The following is a 6,802-nucleotide window of genomic DNA, read 5'->3' as shown; positions in this document are numbered from 1 at the left end:
AGTTTCGAAAGATAATTTTTGAACACTACACCAACCCAAATCTCCACCCTTAGGAAGAATTTCCATGAGGTCTGTTTCCTTCTGGACTGTGATCCTACAGGCTGACAGAAGCATTTATAGAGACTACTAAAGAATGGTTTGGCCAAAGCCAGATAAACGCCCACAAACTTGCTTGAAAACAGCCATTTCCTCTGGTGAAGAAGGATGTAAACTTGAACTAAAACTTCACAGAGCCTGCTGCCCAGCCCCCAAGCACATCAGGACTTTGATTGCACTGTTATCTGACAGTTATTGAACTAAGCTGTGCACAGACCTTGCACTGATGCTGCCCAGCAAATTTAGAATCCAATATAAATTATTTACTTATTACTCATTCTCTCTGCCCCAGGACAAACGTCTGTTCTTTCTTTAAAAAAAATGATTAAATTTTTCCCTGGTGGGTTTGAAGTCTGGTATTTCATAATTGACTTGATATATCAGATTCCTGGAAGTTTTCACTACCTCTACTACATCTAGGCAGTAGCTTTTCCCCAGAAAGCCAGAACATTTAGCATTTAGCCCTCTGTGTTGATGCCTGAAGCCATGAGCCTCCTGGAAATCCAGTTATATACTGCACCCAGACCACAGTGCATATCCTGGGGAATTCCCTGACCAGAAGTTAAGTGTGGGGAACAAGCAGGCTTTCTGCTCCATGGCCAGAATCCAACCATGTGGAAATGGTACATGCATCTTTCAAAAAGAAAAGATTGTATTCTTCCTCTCCTTGAGTATTCCTCATGATATCCTCGGCACCCTGCCAATGGACATCTAATGGTAAACTCTGACACAGGAAAGCATTGTGTAATGATCTTTACATGAGTCAGCTTAGGAATCATAGCATTTCAACCATTTTACTTCAGCTCAGCTCATACAGGTTTTTGTTGTGTGAACACTGTGATAATGGCAAGATAAATTTGCTCATTTGATATAACTCATGTGACTGGATAACAGCTTTGGAATCTCCTGCTCTTTGATTTTGACTTCACTCTGAGAGACTTAACTATTTAATCTTGGGTGCTTTGAGAGCATAGTTATCTCCCCCTTTCTTTCATTTCTCATGGTCCTCTCCCTCCACCTATTAAGCCCTCCCCATACATGAGGATATGTATCAACATACCTGAACTTTTCCAGAAAGCAAAAAGCAGGTGCCTTCTTCAGCAGCCAATTTGGTCCAGCTGCACACCACAGTACAAATGCCTCATATGGGTGCTGGGGATTAAGAAAGAATAATGCGAGCCCTGTCCTCTAGAAGTGTACCACCTCCAGTGGTAAACCAACAAGATGATCCAGCCCATTGGTCAGCTCCAGAGACAAGGAAAGCACAGGTAGAGAGTGCCTGACCATACTTGTGTGGGTAGGTAGCACTGTAGAACATGTCAGGGGGCAGAAAACCTCCAAGCTGTTTTGGGAGGCTGAGGCAGAGACGACATCCAGGCACTTTGGAAAAGAAAGTCTGGACAAGCACTTGACCTTGAACTTTCTTAATGACTCAAGGCCCACACAATCCACCTCTGACCCCCAAATGCTAGCTGAATGTTTTTCTGAGTACAGATGGCTGGGTGAGGAGATACCAGAGGAAGAAGCTATCCATTATAGTTAGAATCTCTATACTAATGGTTGAGAGAATTAGCTTCTTGTTTATACCAAAGGACCAAAAACCCAAAGGAGACATGCCCCCAGTATGAAACAAGTTTATCCACAGAGCAGCAGCTGAAGGACCAAGTGGAGGATGGGGGAATCTGTGATGGGATGAGGAGGATGAGGTCTCCAACTGATGAGGTAATAACACCCTCCAGGACGCTGACTACACAGACTTCTAGAAAAACCACTGCCAGAAGGGCAGCTCCACCAAGAAGTCCTAATCAACTAGAGTAAACCCCATGCCACCAGCTTAAACACCTGAGGAGGCTTCAGCTCTCTCCAAATCAAGGAAGTCCCTCACCCAGGGGCCATTTGACCACTACAAGTCCTTGCACTCAGCACATTTGGGACTAGCAGTTGCTTAGAGTTGAGAATCCATGCATATCATGTAAAATTTATAATTTCCATTTCTTTAAGTGGAACAGTAACTAAAGCATGGTAAGGGTATCCAAAGGCAGAGTTTGAAATCCCTTATAATTGTCTAATTCAGAAATGGATAATTTTTTCCATGAAGGTCCAGGTAATAAACACTTTTTGCTTTGGAGGCTATACAATCTCTGTGGCATTTATTCACTTCACACTTCTACATTGTGGCAAAAACAGCTACAAAAATGACATGTAAATTAATGACGTTGTTATGTCTTGTATCTAGAGGTCCCCCAAAAACTTCATGTGCTCATAGGAGTGACTTTTCAGAGGTGCCTGAATCTAGCGTTTGTAAATATATATTAAAGGTGTATGATAAATAAATTAGTCCACTGATTGCTTTATCATAGTTCTGGATATGGATAATGGAAAGGCCCACTCTGGGTATGGGTGACACCATCCAATAGGCTTGTGGTCTGGATGTGCTAAAAGGAAAAGGAAGGCTCACAACCTGCAGCTTCTTCCCTGCCCTGCCATGGACTATTTCTCCTCTGTAAGGCCCCTCTGTCTTTTTACCCTGCCTTGGAGTCATCTGACTATGGGCTGAAACCTCTACAATCTGTGAGCTAAAATAAAGCTTTTCCTCTTTTAACTTATGGGTGTCGGGTATTTTGTCCTAGCAATGGAGAAGTAACTTGACATATGTGATTCTGTTCCAGTAAAAATTTATTTACAGAAACAAGTAATAGGCTGGCTCTAGCTCACTTCACTGACACCTAAGCTAATCTCCTAGTAATTTAACAGCTATTGGTTCCATTCTCACGGATTCATAAATTTTTTTCCCCAGAGCATTTAACTTAGTTTTGAAGAATCAAAAGTTCATTCTCTCTGAAAATTGCAGTTCTAGTTTTAAGGTCACAAACCCTTGGTTCATCATTCTCTTGAACCCCAATAGCTGACCTACTGGCAAATCCTGTTGACTTTCCCTTGACTGTGAACATGGAGTCTGAGTTTCCCTGGGAGTCCGCCACCTCCCAGCCCACTTACTGTATCCTGCTATACCCTACTAGGCTCCAGCCTCCTTCCTTGTTTTCCACACAGTGACCACAGGCTTCTTTCAAAATGTAAGTCAAGCTGAGTGTGACGGCACATGCCAGTAATCCTAGCAGGCTGGGAGGCTGACAGGAAGTTCACAAGTTCAAGCCCAACCTCAGCAAGTTATTGGTTTAGTAAGACCCTCTCCCCAAAACAAACAAATAAAAGCAAAATAAACAAAACACATAAACTGGGGATATAGCTCAGGGTAAAAGCTTTGAGTTCAATCCCTATTTCCCACCCCTCCAAAAGAGAAGTATAATCAGCTCCTGTCATTTGAAACTGACTGGTAATCTAGGGTCTCTTGTCTCACATTGCTGCAAGCCAAGACCCTCCTGGATCAACTGCTCCTTCCTCAAGTCAGTTTCCCTTCAGCCTTCCTCCCCTTTTCTTTCTTTCTTTCTTTCTTTCTTTCTTTCTTTCTTTTTTTGTTGTAATTTTTATTTTAAAGAGAATAAAATCAAGCAAAATAAAACAGAGCAATGCTAATCAAAACAAAACAGTGTAAGTGACACAGGACTTCAAAACAAGATAGTGGGAAATCAACAATGGTTACCATAATGCTTCTTGACTTCAAAATAGCTTCCCATACCATCAGACATAGTAAAAATCAAACAAAACAGGACAGAATAGAATCAATAAAAATAAAACAATGAATGCAATATAGGACTTCAAAACAAAATAATAGTAAATCCAAAATGGCTACCATAGTATATCTTGCTATCTTTGAAATAGCTACCCATGCCACTGGATATAATAAAATCAAACAAGACAAAAGAGAATAAAACCCAACCCAACAAAACAATGAAAATGCTGGCCCTGAATCAAGGCCGGCAGCTTCCTAATGCTGTTGGCTTCAAGTAGGAGCCTAAAGAGATGTCTTTCTATGATTTGTTGGCCACTTCAGAATTTGGGCAGTAAAATGGTCAATTCATTAGAAAGAAACAGCTTGAAGCAACCCCTCGCCTCCCCGCCTGGTGAACAGCTTTGAGCGTGGCAGGCTGTGGCGGCCCAGGATGGGAGCCACCAGCATTTACTAGGACCTGTTCCATGCCGGGACCTGGAGCACTGGGACACCAAGCAAACCCTCCCCTCTCCCTGGTAAGTGGCTGTGAGCCTGGCAGTCTCCAGTAGTCCAGGACAGGAGCTACTGGCATTTACTGGGACCCACAGCATGCCAGGACTTGGATTGCCAGAAACCAAGTGAACCTTCCCTTGCCCTCCCCATGAGTGGCTGTGAGTGTGGCAGGCTCCGATGGCCCAGGATGGAAGCCTCTGGAATTTACTGGGACCTGGGCCATGCTGGTACCTGGAGTACTGGGAAACCAAGCAACTTTCTCCCCACCTGGTGAGCGACTGTGAGCATGGCAGGCTCTGACTGGCTCAGGACAGGAGCTACCAGCATCTACTGGGCCCTCACCATGCTGGGACCTGGAGTGCCAGGAAACCAAACAAACCCTCCCCCCTTGCCTGTTTTGTTTTGTTGAACTTCAATATACATGAAAGTATGGACAATTATTTTGAAGAGAACAAGGGACTTTACGACAGCCATTAGTGACTTCCCTATTGTCTGGTTTTGAAGACCTAATATGCCTTCCTCATTCTGTTCTGATCAGCTTTATACAATGTTGTTTTGTATGAACTTTCTGTATGTAAAGACACTGACAACTATTTGGAAGAAAACAAGAGACAATAATGATAGATAGTGAAGATCTCAGGTTGTCTAGCTTTGAAATTTATATCTCTTACATTGCTTTCTTATGTCCTATTTTATTCTGTTTTGTTGTGTTTAATTTTACCCCCTTTAAAATAAAAAAATTTAAAATAAAAAATTTTTTTTAAAAAACAGCGAAAATGATACAGGACTTCAAAACAATAAGGAATTAACAATGGCTACCACCTTTAGAAGTAGATCCCCCCCCATAGATACTACATTGCTTATTGTTATCCTCTGAATATATAATCAGGTTACCAGCTTTAGGCCTGCAAAATCAGTAAAACACTAAATACTACAGGCATTACACCTCATTAGCTATCATCTCAGCCTATGCTTCTCTGGAACAGCCGGTCACTTCTAAGGAGGGCAGACCTTGATTCTTCTTGTCTCCTAACCCAAGCACTGGAAGGGCCTGGCATCTGTTTCTCCCCACAATAGCCGGCACATGGCACCAACTCACAGGGAAAGCTTGGATTCTTGTTAGTTTCTTGTTCTCCTTCCCCATAGTCTGCAAATGACATCAACTCATGGGGGAGGGCTGGCATCTTGTTCTCCCCACAGTGGCCCACACATGGTCTGACTTGCAGGGAGGGACTAGCTTCTTGTTCTCCTCCCATGAAGTCTGTGAAAGACAACTCACAGGAAATGGCTGGCATCTTGTTCTCTCCCAGCAGCCTGCTGCTGATCCTTGACCCTAGGCTCAAGTCCCTGATACCTACATCTTCGTCCTCATTTCTTTCCTGTTTTATCAGAGGCCTTCCCTCTACCTACAATCACAGTCCCCCCACACCTCAATTTACAACCACACCCCCAGTTTTCACTGTTTCATTCTCTTTTGTTTAGTGTTTCTACATGAATGTAAACATCAGTAGGAATTTCACCTCTGTTTATGTGCCTGTGGCCCTTTATTGGTCTTCCAGAGATGTTGTAACAAAATACAACAGACTGTGACTTAAACAACAGAAATTTATAGTTTTGCAGTTCCCAAGGCTGGAAGTCCAAGATCAAAGTGTTGACAGGGCTGTTTCTTCCCAAGGCTGTAAGGCATAATCTTGTCCTGGTACTCTTTTCCAGTTTCTGGTGGTTTATTGTTTATCTTTTATGTTCCTTGACATATAGAAACACTATCCAAATCTTGACCTCTATCTCATGACATTCTCTTATATGTCTATGTCCAAATATCCCCTTCTACAAGGATATAGTCACATTAGTGGGCCACCAATTTGAGGGATCCACATTACTCCAGTGTGACCTCATCTAAACTCAACTAATTATATCTACAACTCTCCCAAATAACAGCACATTCTGAAGTACCGAGGGTTAAGATTCTAACGTATGAATCAAGGGACACAATTCAACCTATATTACTCTGCAACCTAGAATTCAGGCTCCCTCAGGGCAGATATTTCATGTTAGTTATTACTGATCCTAATAACTGGAAGGACTGCAGTGTACCGCAAACACTCCACGAATATTTGTGGAATAAATTAGCTCATACTCAGATTTCTTCTGCTTATGACAACATTTAATTAAATAACATTAAAAAATCACAGTCAACTAACATGAGCAGATTTGGGAGTGCATGGGACAGACTCTCCTTAAGTGTTGCTCACAGAGCTTGTGAAAAGGAAGGGATTCCCAGTTTCCTGTGCATGGTGCACACAGGTATCAGCCAGGACCCTTGCAAAGGAAGGACTGGAGAACACAGGATCAGCTGAACAGTGGGCCAAGTGCAGGCTAGTTAAGAAATCACCAAGTATGTGAGGTGATCAAATGATTCAATGAAACTTTAAATTTGAAAAAAAGTTTTACAATAAAAGACACATGACCATGAATCCCCCTTAAAAAATCCCCCTCACTTCAAACACACTTATTCCATCATTTTTATCACTTTCCAAATCTGTTCTAGGAGTCCTCTTTTGGGGGTCATTAGTTGGAATGTTG

At 42.3% G+C, this 6,802-nt stretch overlaps 1 non-coding gene across 1 annotated transcript; it reads left to right on the top strand.

Moving 5' to 3' along the window:
* Window positions 1-3,954: 3,954 nt before the first annotated feature.
* LOC134478589 (small nucleolar RNA SNORA2/SNORA34 family) lies at window positions 3,955-4,091 on the top strand. Its single transcript, XR_010051339.1, has one exon. It is a non-coding gene; the product is annotated as a small nucleolar RNA SNORA2/SNORA34 family (small nucleolar RNA).
* Window positions 4,092-6,802: the final 2,711 nt, after the last annotated feature.

The sequence above is a fragment of the Cavia porcellus genome, unplaced genomic scaffold (genome assembly GCF_034190915.1).
Source record: "Cavia porcellus strain 051 isolate PalLab524CR breed Dunkin Hartley unplaced genomic scaffold, mCavPor4.1 scaffold_13, whole genome shotgun sequence".
Classification (NCBI taxonomy): Eukaryota; Metazoa; Chordata; class Mammalia; order Rodentia; family Caviidae; genus Cavia; species Cavia porcellus.
This window is presented reverse-complemented; position numbering and strand designations above follow the sequence as displayed.